The 12,621-nt window shown below is 40.4% G+C and overlaps 14 non-coding genes across 14 annotated transcripts; all 14 read left to right on the top strand.

Moving 5' to 3' along the window:
• The first annotated feature begins 86 nt into the window (after positions 1-86).
• trnah-gug (transfer RNA histidin (anticodon GUG)) lies at positions 87-158 on the top strand. The gene has a single exon. It is a non-coding gene; the product is annotated as a tRNA-His (tRNA).
• Positions 159-816: 658 nt separating this feature from the next.
• trnat-agu (transfer RNA threonine (anticodon AGU)) lies at positions 817-890 on the top strand. Its single transcript has one exon. It is a non-coding gene; the product is annotated as a tRNA-Thr (tRNA).
• Positions 891-1,197: 307 nt separating this feature from the next.
• Positions 1,198-1,269, top strand: trnah-gug (transfer RNA histidin (anticodon GUG)). The gene has a single exon. It is a non-coding gene; the product is annotated as a tRNA-His (tRNA).
• Positions 1,270-1,927: 658 nt separating this feature from the next.
• On the top strand, positions 1,928-2,001 carry trnat-agu (transfer RNA threonine (anticodon AGU)). Its single transcript has one exon. It is a non-coding gene; the product is annotated as a tRNA-Thr (tRNA).
• Positions 2,002-2,308: 307 nt separating this feature from the next.
• Positions 2,309-2,380, top strand: trnah-gug (transfer RNA histidin (anticodon GUG)). The gene has a single exon. It is a non-coding gene; the product is annotated as a tRNA-His (tRNA).
• A 658-nt stretch (positions 2,381-3,038) lies between these two features.
• On the top strand, positions 3,039-3,112 carry trnat-agu (transfer RNA threonine (anticodon AGU)). Its single transcript has one exon. It is a non-coding gene; the product is annotated as a tRNA-Thr (tRNA).
• Positions 3,113-4,146: 1,034 nt separating this feature from the next.
• trnat-agu (transfer RNA threonine (anticodon AGU)) lies at positions 4,147-4,220 on the top strand. The gene has a single exon. It is a non-coding gene; the product is annotated as a tRNA-Thr (tRNA).
• Positions 4,221-5,254: 1,034 nt separating this feature from the next.
• trnat-agu (transfer RNA threonine (anticodon AGU)) lies at positions 5,255-5,328 on the top strand. Its single transcript has one exon. It is a non-coding gene; the product is annotated as a tRNA-Thr (tRNA).
• A 1,034-nt stretch (positions 5,329-6,362) lies between these two features.
• Positions 6,363-6,436, top strand: trnat-agu (transfer RNA threonine (anticodon AGU)). Its single transcript has one exon. It is a non-coding gene; the product is annotated as a tRNA-Thr (tRNA).
• A 1,034-nt stretch (positions 6,437-7,470) lies between these two features.
• trnat-agu (transfer RNA threonine (anticodon AGU)) lies at positions 7,471-7,544 on the top strand. The gene has a single exon. It is a non-coding gene; the product is annotated as a tRNA-Thr (tRNA).
• Positions 7,545-8,578: 1,034 nt separating this feature from the next.
• Positions 8,579-8,652, top strand: trnat-agu (transfer RNA threonine (anticodon AGU)). Its single transcript has one exon. It is a non-coding gene; the product is annotated as a tRNA-Thr (tRNA).
• Positions 8,653-9,690: 1,038 nt separating this feature from the next.
• On the top strand, positions 9,691-9,762 carry trnah-gug (transfer RNA histidin (anticodon GUG)). The gene has a single exon. It is a non-coding gene; the product is annotated as a tRNA-His (tRNA).
• A 655-nt stretch (positions 9,763-10,417) lies between these two features.
• Positions 10,418-10,491, top strand: trnat-agu (transfer RNA threonine (anticodon AGU)). The gene has a single exon. It is a non-coding gene; the product is annotated as a tRNA-Thr (tRNA).
• Positions 10,492-11,525: 1,034 nt separating this feature from the next.
• Positions 11,526-11,599, top strand: trnat-agu (transfer RNA threonine (anticodon AGU)). Its single transcript has one exon. It is a non-coding gene; the product is annotated as a tRNA-Thr (tRNA).
• The last annotated feature ends 1,022 nt before the right edge of the window (positions 11,600-12,621 follow it).

The following is a 12,621-nucleotide window of genomic DNA, read 5'->3' as shown; positions in this document are numbered from 1 at the left end:
CGACACCCAACTGAAAAGAGTCTCGCCAGGTTGTACATGTCACTTTCACAGAATAAGTTGGCTCTATAAGGTTGCTCTTGCAGCCAGCCATGATCGTATAGTGGTTAGTACTCTGCGTTGTGGACGCAGGAACCCTGGTTCGAATCCGGGTCACGGCACTGCAATGTCAATTCCAAAAAGGTTGTATTTTGAACGAGTAAAAATGTATTGTGTGAGCGAAGAAACTCAAGAACTCTGCTTTTGGACAAAGTCCCCCAGCTCATGATAGGTAAAATACTTACATTAACTCATTCGTCTGCTGTTTCAGAGGATTTTACAATTTTTAAGCTCGAGAGCCAAATGTGAAATGTAGTGTCATCGAACAACCGAAATTCTAAAGAAATAGTGTATGATTCTGAATGTTTACGCATATCTCGCGACACACCTATCACATGTTAATAACCGCTTTGGGTCCCAAACCATAGTTTAAGAATCCATGTCAGAGGTTCTTGAGTTTATTCATCTCGAAACCGAAATGTAAAATGTACTGTCCTCGAATGACCATAATTAAAAATAAATAGTACGTGGTTACAAATATTTACTGATATCTCGCTACCCAGCTCTCACATGCTCAGGCCCACTTTGGTTCCCAAAACATAGATTAACAAACCCTGTTGCTAGACAATTGAAGGTGTCCATATCGATTCCAATATTAGTAAATGACATCTGTTTTGTGACGTCATTTTGACAGACAGAGATTAAATAGGTTAAATGAATGCGACTGGTTTGATTCACATCGGTGTGGGTGTTAGTTACGCAACATACATCAAATCAATGGGTGCTGTGGCTTAGTTGGTTAAAGTGCCTGTCTAGTAAACAGGAGATCCTGAGTTCAAATCTCAGCAGTACCTTTTCAAGCATTTCATTGTACACATTGGCGGAGAAGGTCAGATGGGAGGGCACTCTGCTTTTCTCACCAATGGGTTTAGAGAATTAGGCAAGTCGAGAGAAGAGAAGACGTGAGGAGGATGCAATTGAGATATTCCATTGTCACGGAAAAAGGGCTCTTTTTGAATGAGTTAAAACATACCGACTGTCAAAAGCGTAACTGCTTCTTCAGTTTATTCGTTATCGACACCCAACTGAAAAGAGTCTCGCCAGGTTGTACATGTCACTTTCACAGAATAAGTTGGCTCTATAAGGTTGCTCTTGCAGCCAGCCATGATCGTATAGTGGTTAGTACTCTGCGTTGTGGACGCAGCAACCCTGGTTCGAATCCGGGTCACGGCACTGCAATGTCAATTCCAAAAAGGTTGTATTTTGAACGAGTAAAAATGTATTGTGTGAGCGAAGAAACTCAAGAACTCTGCTTTTGGACAAAGTCCCCCAGCTCATGATAGGTAAAATACTTACATTAACTCATTCGTCTGCTGTTTCAGAGGATTTTACAATTTTTAAGCTCGAGAGCCAAATGTGAAATGTAGTGTCATCGAACAACCGAAATTCTAAAGAAATAGTGTATGATTCTGAATGTTTACGCATATCTCGCGACACACCTATCACATGTTAATAACCGCTTTTTGTCCCAAACCATAGTTTAAGAATCCATGTCAGAGGTTCTTGAGTTTATTCATCTCGAAACCGAAATGTAAAATGTACTGTCCTCGAATGACCATAATTAAAAATAAATAGTACGTGGTTACAAATATTTACTGATATCTCGCTACCCAGCTCTCACATGCTCAGGCCCACTTTGGTTCCCAAAACATAGATTAACAAACCCTGTTGTTAGACAATTGAAGGTGTCCATATCGATTCCAATATTAGTAAATGACATCTGTTTTGTGACGTCATTTTGACAGACAGAGATTAAATAGGTTAAATGAATGCGACTGGTTTGATTCACATCGGTGTGGGTGTTAGTTACGCAACATACATCAAATCAATGGGTGCTGTGGCTTAGTTGGTTAAAGCGCCTGTCTAGTAAACAGGAGATCCTGAGTTCAAATCTCAGCAGTACCTTTTCAAGCATTTCATTGTACACATTGGCGGAGAAGGTCAGATGGGAGGCCACTCTGCTTTTCTCACCAATGGGTTTAGAGAATTAGGCAAGTCGAGAGAAGAGAAGACGTGAGGAGGATGCAATTGAGATATTCCAATGTCACGGAAAAAGGGCACTTTTTGAATGAGTTAAAACGTACCGACTGTCAAAGGCGCAACTGCTTCTTCAGGTTATTCGTTATCGAGACCAAAATGAAAAGAGTTTCGCCAGTTTGTACATGTCACTTTCACAGAATAAGTAGGCTCTATAAGGCTGCTCTTGCAGCCAGCCGTGATCGTATAGTGGTTAGTACTCTGCGTTGTGGACGCAGCAACCCCGGTTCAAATCCGGGTCACGGCACTGCAATGTCAGTTCCAAAAAGGTTGTATTTTGAACGAGTAAAAATGTATTGTGTGAGCGAAGAAACTCAAGAACTCTGCTTTTGGACAAAGTCCCCCAGCTCATGATAGGTAAAATACTTACATTAACTGATTCGTCTGCTGTTTCAGAGGATTTTACCATGTTTAAGCTCGAGAGCCAAATGTGAAATGTAGTGTCATCGAACAACCGAAATTCTAAAGAAATAGTGTATGATTCTGAATGTTTACTCATATCTCGCGACCCACCTATAGCATGTTAATAACCGCTTTGGGTCCCAAACCATAGTTTAAGAATCCATGTCAGAGGTTCTTGAGTTTATTCATCTCGAAACCGAAATGTAAAATGTACTGTCCTCGAATGACCATAATTAAAAATAAATAGTATGTGGTTACAAATATTTACTGATATCTCGCTACCCAGCTCTCACATGCTCAGGCCCACTTTGGTTCCCAAAACATAGCTTAACAAACCCTGTTGCTAGACAATTGAAGGTGTCCATATCGATTCCAATATTAGTAAATGACATCTGTTTTGTGACGTCATTTTGACAGACAGAGATTAAATAGGTTAAATGAATGAGACTGGTTTGATTCACATCGGTGTGGGTGTTAGTTACGCAACATACATCAAATCAATGGGTGCTGTGGCTTAGTTGGTTAAAGTGCCTGTCTAGTAAACAGGAGATCCTGAGTTCAAATCTCAGCAGTACCTTTTCAAGCATTTCATTGTACACATTGGTGGAGAACATCAGAAGGGAGGGCACTCTGCTTTTCTCACCAATGGGTTTAGAGAATTAGGCAAGTCGAGAGAAGAGAAGACGTGAGGAGGATGTAATTGAGATATTCCAATGTCACGTAAAAAGGGCACTTTTTGAATGAGTTAAAACGTACCGACTGTCAAAAGCGCAACTCCTTCTTCAGTTTATTCGTTATCGAGACCAAAATGAAAAGAGTTTCGCCAGTTTGTACATGTCACTTTCACAGAATAAGTAGGCTCTATAAGGCTGCTCTTGCAGCCAGCTGTGATCGTATAGTGGTTTGTACTCTGCGTTGTGGACGCAGCAACCCCGGTTCGAATCCGGGTCACGGCACTGCAATGTCAGTTCCAAAAAGGTTGTATTTTGAACGAGTAAAAATGTATTGTGTGAGCGAAGAAACTCAAGAACTCTGCTTTTGGACAAAGTCCCCCAGCTCCTGATAGGTAAAATACTGACATTAACTGATTCGTCTGCTGTTTCAGAGGATTTTACAATCTTTAAGCTCGAGAGCCAAATGTGAAATGTAGTGTCATCGAACAACCGAAATTCTAAAGAAATAGTGTATGATTCTGATTGTTTACGCATATCTCACGACCCACCTATCACATGTTAATAACCGCTTTGGGTCCCAAACCATAGTTTAAGAATCCATGTCAGAGGTTCTTGAGTTTATTCATCTCGAAACCCAAATGTAAAATGTATTGTCCTCGAATGACTATAATTAAAAAGAAATAATATGTGATTACAAATATTTACTGATATCTCGCTACCCACCTCTCACATGCTCAGGCCCACTTTGGTTCCCAAAACATAGCTTAACAAACCCTGTTGCTAGACAATTGAAGATGTCCATATCGATTCCAATATTAGTAAATGACATCTGTTTTGTGACGTGATTTTGCCAGACAGTGAAATGGGTTAAATGAATGAGACTGGTTTGATTCACATCGGTGTGGGTGTTAGTTACGCAACATACATCAAATCAATGGGTGCTGTGGCTTAGTTGGTTAAAGTGCCTGTCTAGTAAACAGGAGATCCTGAGTTCAAATCTCAGCAGTACCTTTTCAAGCATTTCATTGTACACATTGGTGGAGAAGGTCAGAAGGGAGGGCACTCTGCTTTTCTCACCAATGGGTTTAGAGAATTAGGCAAGTCGAGAGAAGAGAAGACGTGAGGAGGATGTAATTGAGATATTCCAATGTCACGTAAAAAGGGCACTTTTTGAATGAGTTAAAACGTACCGACTGTCAAAAGCGCAACTCCTTCTTCAGTTTATTCGTTATCGAGACCAAAATGAAAAGAGTTTCGCCAGTTTGTACATGTCACTTTCACAGAATAAGTAGGCTCTATAAGGGTGGTCTTGCAGCCAGCCGTGATCGTATAGTGCTTAGTACTCTGCGTTGTGGACGCAGCAACCCCGGTTCGAATCCGGGTCACGGCACTGCAATGTCAGTTCCAAAAAGGTTGTATTTTGAACGAGTAAAAATGTATTGTGTGAGCGAAGAAACTCAAGAACTCTGCTTTTGGACAAAGTCCCCCAGCTCCTGATAGGTAAAATACTGACATTAACTGATTCGTCTGCTGTTTCAGAGGATTTTACAATTTTTAAGCTCGAGAGCCAAATGTGAAATGTAGTGTCATCGAACAACCGAAATTCTAAAGAAATAGTGTATGATTCTGAATGTTTACGCATATCTCGCGACACACCTATCACATGTTAATAACCGCTTTGGGTCCCAAACCATAGTTTAAGAATCCATGTCAGAGGTTCTTGAGTTTATTCATCTCGAAACCGAAATGTAAAATGTACTGTCCTCGAATGACCATAATTAAAAATAAATAGTATGTGGTTACAAATATTTACTGATATCTCGCTACCCAGCTCTCACATGCTCAGGCCCACTTTGGTTCCCAAAACATAGATTAACAAACCCTGTTGCTAGACAATTGAAGGTGTCCATATCGATTCCAATATTAGTAAATGACATCTGTTTTGTGACGTGATTTTGCCAGACAGTGAAATGGGTTAAATGAATGAGACTGGTTTGATTCACATCGGTGTGGGTGTTAGTTACGCAACATACATCAAATCAATGGGTGCTGTGGCTTAGTTGGTTAAAGTGCCTGTCTAGTAAACAGGAGATCCTGAGTTCAAATCTCAGCAGTACCTTTTCAAGCATTTCATTGTACACATTGGTGGAGAAGGTCAGATGGGAGGGCACTCTGCTTTTCTCACCAATGGGTTTAGAGAATTAGGCAAGTCGAGAGAAGAGAAGACGTGAGGAGGATGCAATTGAGATATTCCAATGTCACGGAAAAAGGGCACTTTTTGAATGAGTTAAAACGTACCGACTGTCAAAGGCGCAACTGCTTCTTCAGTTTATTCGTTATCGAGACCCAAATGAAAAGAGTTTCGCCAGGTTGTACATGTCACTTTCACAGAATAAGTAGGCTCTATAAGGCTGCTCTTGCAGCCAGCTGTGATCGTAGAGTGGTTAGTACTCTGCGTTGTGGACGCAGCAACCCCGGTTCGAAACCAGGTCACGGCACTGCAATGTCAGTTCCAAAAAGGTTGTATTTTGAACGAGTAAAAATGTATTGTGTGAGCGAAGAAACTCAAGAACTCTGCTTTTGGACAAAGTCCCCCAGCTCATGATAGGTAAAATACTTACATTAACTCATTCGTCTGCTGTTTCAGAGGATTTTACAATTTTTAAGCTCGAGAGCCAAATGTGAAATGTAGTGTCATCGAACAACCGAAATTCTAAAGAAATAGTGTATGATTCTGAATGTTTACGCATATCTCGCGACACACCTATCACATGTTAATAACTGCTTTGGGTCCCAAACCATAGTTTAAGAATCCATGTCAGAGGTTCTTGAGTTTATTCATCTCGAAACCGAAATGTAAAATGTACTGTCCTCGAATGACCATAATTAAAAATAAATAGTATGTGGTTACAAATATTTACTGATATCTCGCTACCCAGCTCTCACATGCTCAGGCCCACTTTGGTTCCCAAAACATAGATTAACAAACCCTGTTGCTAGACAATTGAAGGTGTCCATATCGATTCCAATATTAGTAAATGACATCTGTTTTGTGACGTGATTTTGCCAGACAGTGAAATGGGTTAAATGAATGAGACTGGTTTGATTCACATCGGTGTGGGTGTTAGTTACGCAACATACATCAAATCAATGGGTGCTGTGGCTTAGTTGGTTAAAGTGCCTGTCTAGTAAACAGGAGATCCTGAGTTCAAATCTCAGCAGTACCTTTTCAAGCATTTCATTGTACACATTGGTGGAGAAGGTCAGAAGGGAGGGCACTCTGCTTTTCTCACCAATGGGTTTAGAGAATTAGGCAAGTCGAGAGAAGAGAAGACGTGAGGAGGATGTAATTGAGATATTCCAATGTCACGTAAAAAGGGCACTTTTTGAATGAGTTAAAACGTACCGACTGTCAAAAGCGCAACTCCTTCTTCAGTTTATTCGTTATCGAGACCAAAATGAAAAGAGTTTCGCCAGTTTGTACATGTCACTTTCACAGAATAAGTAGGCTCTATAAGGCTGCTCTTGCAGCCAGCTGTGATCGTATAGTGGTTAGTACTCTGTGTTGTGGAAGCAGCAACCCCGGTTCGAATCTGGTTCACGGCACTGCAATGTCAGTTCCAAAAAGGTTGTATTTTGAACGAGTAAAAATGTGTTGTGTGAGAGAAGAAACTCAAGAACTCTGCTTTTGGACAAAGTCCCCCAGCTCCTGATAGGTAAAATACTGACATTAACTGATTCGTCTGCTGTTTCAGAGGATTTTACAATTTTTAAGCTCGAGAGCCAAATGTGAAATGTAGTGTCATCGAACAACCGAAATTCTAAAGAAATAGTGTATGATTCTGAATGTTTATGCATATCTCGCGACACACCTATCACATGTTAATAACCGCTTTGGGTCCCACACCATAGTTTAAGAATCCATGTCAGAGGTTCTTGAGTTTATTCATCTCGAAACCGAAATGTAAAATGTACTGTCCTCGAATGACCATAATTAAAAATAAATAGTATGTGGTTACAAATATTTACTGATATCTCGCTACCCAGCTTTCACATGCTCAGGCCCACTTTGGTTCCCAAAACATAGATTAACAAACCCTGTTGCTAGACAATTGAAGGTGTCCATATCGATTCCAATATTAGTAAATGACATCTGTTTTGTGACGTGATTTTGCCAGACAGTGAAATGGGTTAAATGAATGAGACTGGTTTGATTCACATCGGTGTGGGTGTTAGTTACGCAACATACATAAAATCAATGGGTGCTGTGGCTTAGTTGGTTAAAGTGCCTGTCTAGTAAACAGGAGATCCTGAGTTCAAATCTCAGCAGTACCTTTTCAAGCATTTCATTGTACACATTGGTGGAGAAAGTCAGAAGGGAGGGCACTCTGCTTTTCTCACCAATGGGTTTAGAGAATTAGGCAAGTCGAGAGAAGAGAAGACGTGAGGAGGATGTAATTGAGATATTCCAATGTCACGTAAAAAGGGCACTTTTTGAATGAGTTAAAACGTACCGACTGTCAAAAGCGCAACTCCTTCTTCAGTTTATTCGTTATCGAGACCAAAATGAAAAGAGTTTCGCCAGTTTGTACATGTCACTTTCACAGAATAAGTAGGCTCTATAAGGCTGCTCTTGCAGCCAGCTGTGATCGTATAGTGGTTAGTGCTCTGTGTTGTGGAAGCAGCAACCCCGGTTCGAATCTGGGTCACGGCACTGCAATGTCAGTTCCAAAAAGGTTGTATTTTGAACGAGTAAAAATGTGTTGTGTGAGAGAAGAAACTCAAGAACTCTGCTTTTGGACAAAGTCCCCCAGCTCCTGATAGGTAAAATACTGACATTAACTGATTCGTCTGCTGTTTCAGAGGATTTTACAATTTTTAAGCTCGAGAGCCAAATGTGAAATGTAGTGTCATCGAACAACCGAAATTCTAAAGAAATAGTGTATGATTCTGAATGTTTATGCATATCTCGCGACACACCTATCACATGTTAATAACCGCTTTGGGTCCCAAACCATAGTTTAAGAATCCATGTCAGAGGTTCTTGAGTTTATTCATCTCGAAACCGAAATGTAAAATGTACTGTCCTCGAATGACCATAATTAAAAATAAATAGTATGTGGTTACAAATATTTACTGATATCTCGCTACCCAGCTTTCACATGCTCAGGCCCACTTTGGTTCCCAAAACATAGATTAACAAACCCTGTTGCTAGACAATTGAAGGTGTCCATATCGATTCCAATATTAGTAAATGACATCTGTTTTGTGACGTGATTTTGCCAGACAGTGAAATGGGTTAAATGAATGAGACTGGTTTGATTCACATCGGTGTGGGTGTTAGTTACGCAACATACATCAAATCAATGGGTGCTGTGGCTTAGTTGGTTAAAGTGCCTGTCTAGTAAACAGGAGATCCTGAGTTCAAATCTCAGCAGTACCTTTTCAAGCATTTCATTGTACACATTGGTGGAGAAAGTCAGAAGGGAGGGCACTCTGCTTTTCTCACCAATGGGTTTAGAGAATTAGGCAAGTCGAGAGAAGAGAAGACGTGAGGAGGATGTAATTGAGATATTCCAATGTCACGTAAAAAGGGCACTTTTTGAATGAGTTAAAACGTACCGACTGTCAAAAGCGCAACTCCTTCTTCAGTTTATTCGTTATCGAGACCAAAATGAAAAGAGTTTCGCCAGTTTGTACATGTCACTTTCACAGAATAAGTAGGCTCTATAAGGCTGCTCTTGCAGCCAGCTGTGATCGTATAGTGGTTAGTGCTCTGTGTTGTGGACGCAGCAACCCCGGTTCGAATCTGGGTCACGGCACTGCAATGTCAGTTCCAAAAAGGTTGTATTTTGAACGAGTAAAAATGTGTTGTGTGAGCGAAGAAACTCAAGAACTCTGCTTTTGGACAAAGTCCCCCAGCTCCTGATAGGTAAAATACTGACATTAACTGATTCGTCTGCTGTTTCAGAGGATTTTACAATTTTTAAGCTCGAGAGCCAAATGTGAAATGTAGTGTCATCGAACAACCGAAATCCTAAAGAAATAGTGTATGATTCTGAATGTTTACGCATATCTCACGACCCACCTATCACATGTTAATAACCGCTTTGGGTCCCAAACCATAGTTTAAGAATCCATGTCAGAGGTTCTTGAGTTTATTCATCTCGAAACCGAAATGTAAAATGTACTGTCCTCGAATGACCATAATTAAAAATAAATAGTATGTGGTTACAAATATTTACTGATATCTCGCTACCCAGCTCTCACATGCTCAGGCCCACTTTGGTTCCCAAAACATAGATTAACAAACCCTGTTGCTAGACAATTGAAGGTGTCCATATCGATTCCAATATTAGTAAATGGCGCAACTGCTTCTTCAGGTTATTCGTTATTGAGACCAAAATGAAAAGAGTTTCGCCAGTTTGTACATGTCACTTTCACAGAATAAGTAGGCTCTATAAGGCTGCTCTTGCAGCCAGCCGTGATCGTATAGTGGTTAGTACTCTGCGTTGTGGACGCAGCAACCCTGGTTCGAATCCGGGTCACGGCACTGCAATGTCAGTTCCAAAAAGGTTGTATTTTGAACGAGTAAAAATGTATTGTGTGAGCGAAGAAACTCAAGAACTCTGCTTTTGGACAAAGTCCCCCAGCTCATGATAGGTAAAATACTTACATTAACTGATTCGTCTGCTGTTTCAGAGGATTTTACCATGTTTAAGCTCGAGAGCCAAATGTGAAATGTAGTGTCATCGAACAACCGAAATTCTAAAGAAATAGTGTATGATTCTGAATGTTTACGCATATCTCGCGACACACCTATCACATGTTAATAACCGCTTTGGGTCCCAAACCATAGTTTAAGAATCCATGTCAGAGGTTCTTGAGTTTATTCATCTCGAAACCGAAATGTAAAATGTACTGTCCTCGAATGACCATAATTAAAAATAAATAGTATGTGGTTACAAATATTTACTGATATCTCGCTACCCAGCTCTCACATGCTCAGGCCCACTTTGGTTCCCAAAACATAGATTAACAAACCCTGTTGCTAGACAATTGAAGGTGTCCATATCGATTCCAATATTAGTAAATGACATCTGTTTTGTGACGTGATTTTGCCAGACAGTGAAATGGGTTAAATGAATGAGACTGGTTTGATTCACATCGGTGTGGGTGTTAGTTACGCAACATACATCAAATCAATGGGTGCTGTGGCTTAGTTGGTTAAAGTGCCTGTCTAGTAAACAGGAGATCCTGAGTTCAAATCTCAGCAGTACCTTTTCAAGCATTTCATTGTACACATTGGTGGAGAAGGTCAGAAGGGAGGGCACTCTGCTTTTCTCACCAATGGGTTTAGAGAATTAGGCAAGTCGAGAGAAGAGAAGACGTGAGGAGGATGTAATTGAGATATTCCAATGTCACGTAAAAAGGGCACTTTTTGAATGAGTTAAAACGTACCGACTGTCAAAAGCGCAACTCCTTCTTCAGTTTATTCGTTATCGAGACCAAAATGAAAAGAGTTTCGCCAGTTTGTACATGTCACTTTCACAGAATAAGTAGGCTCTATAAGGCTGCTCTTGCAGCCAGCTGTGATCGTATAGTGGTTAGTACTCTGTGTTGTGGAAGCAGCAACCCCGGTTCGAATCTGGGTCACGGCACTGCAATGTCAGTTCCAAAAAGGTTGTATTTTGAACGAGTAAAAATGTGTTGTGTGAGAGAAGAAACTCAAGAACTCTGCTTTTGGACAAAGTCCCCCAGCTCCTGATAGGTAAAATACTGACATTAACTGATTCGTCTGCTGTTTCAGAGGATTTTACAATTTTTAAGCTCGAGAGCCAAATGTGAAATGTAGTGTCATCGAACAACCGAAATTCTAAAGAAATAGTGTATGATTCTGAATGTTTATGCATATCTCGCGACACACCTATCACATGTTAATAACCGCTTTGGGTCCCAAACCATAGTTTAAGAATCCATGTCAGAGGTTCTTGAGTTTATTCATCTCGAAACCGAAATGTAAAATGTACTGTCCTCGAATGACCATAATTAAAAATAAATAGTATGTGGTTACAAATATTTACTGATATCTCGCTACCCAGCTTTCACATGCTCAGGCCCACTTTGGTTCCCAAAACATAGATTAACAAACCCTGTTGCTAGACAATTGAAGGTGTCCATATCGATTCCAATATTAGTAAATGACATCTGTTTTGTGACGTGATTTTGCCAGACAGTGAAATGGGTTAAATGAATGAGACTGGTTTGATTCACATCGGTGTGGGTGTTAGTTACGCAACATACATCAAATCAATGGGTGCTGTGGCTTAGTTGGTTAAAGTGCCTGTCTAGTAAACAGGAGATCCTGAGTTCAAATCTCAGCAGTACCTTTTCAAGCATTTCATTGTACACATTGGTGGAGAAAGTCAGAAGGGAGGGCACTCTGCTTTTCTCACCAATGGGTTTAGAGAATTAGGCAAGTCGAGAGAAGAGAAGACGTGAGGAGGATGTAATTGAGATATTCCAATGTCACGTAAAAAGGGCACTTTTTGAATGAGTTAAAACGTACCGACTGTCAAAAGCGCAACTCCTTCTTCAGTTTATTCGTTATCGAGACCAAAATGAAAAGAGTTTCGCCAGTTTGTACATGTCACTTTCACAGAATAAGTAGGCTCTATAAGGCTGCTCTTGCAGCCAGCTGTGATCGTATAGTGGTTAGTGCTCTGTGTTGTGGACGCAGCAACCCCGGTTCGAATCTGGGTCACGGCACTGCAATGTCAGTTCCAAAAAGGTTGTATTTTGAACGAGTAAAAATGTGTTGTGTGAGCGAAGAAACTCAAGAACTCTGCTTTTGGACAAAGTCCCCCAGCTCCTGATAGGTAAAATACTGACATTAACTGATTCGTCTGCTGTTTCAGAGGATTTTACAATTTTTAAGCTCGAGAGCCAAATGTGAAATGTAGTGTCATCGAACAACCGAAATCCTAAAGAAATAGTGTATGATTCTGAATGTTTACGCATATCTCACGACCCACCTATCACATGTTAATAACCGCTTTGGGTCCCAAACCATAGTTTAAGAATCCATGTCAGAGGTTCTTGAGTTTATTCATCTCGAAACCGAAATGTAAAATGTACTGTCCTCGAATGACCATAATTAAAAATAAATAGTATGTGGTTACAAATATTTACTGATATCTCGCTACCCAGCTCTCACATGCTCAGGCCCACTTTGGTTCCCAAAACATAGATTAACAAACCCTGTTGCTAGACAATTGAAGGTGTCCATATCGATTCCAATATTAGTAAATTACATCTGTTTTGTGACGTCATTTTGACAGACAGAGATTAAATAGGTTAAATTAATGAGACTGGTTTTATTCACATCGGTGTGGGTGTTAGTTACGCAACA

Source organism: Salmo salar, chromosome 13 (assembly GCF_965601325.2).
Source record: "Salmo salar chromosome 13, fSalSal1, whole genome shotgun sequence".
Taxonomy (NCBI): domain Eukaryota; kingdom Metazoa; phylum Chordata; class Actinopteri; order Salmoniformes; family Salmonidae; genus Salmo; species Salmo salar.
Note: the sequence above shows the minus strand (reverse complement) of the source record. Positions and strands in the feature narration are given on the sequence as shown.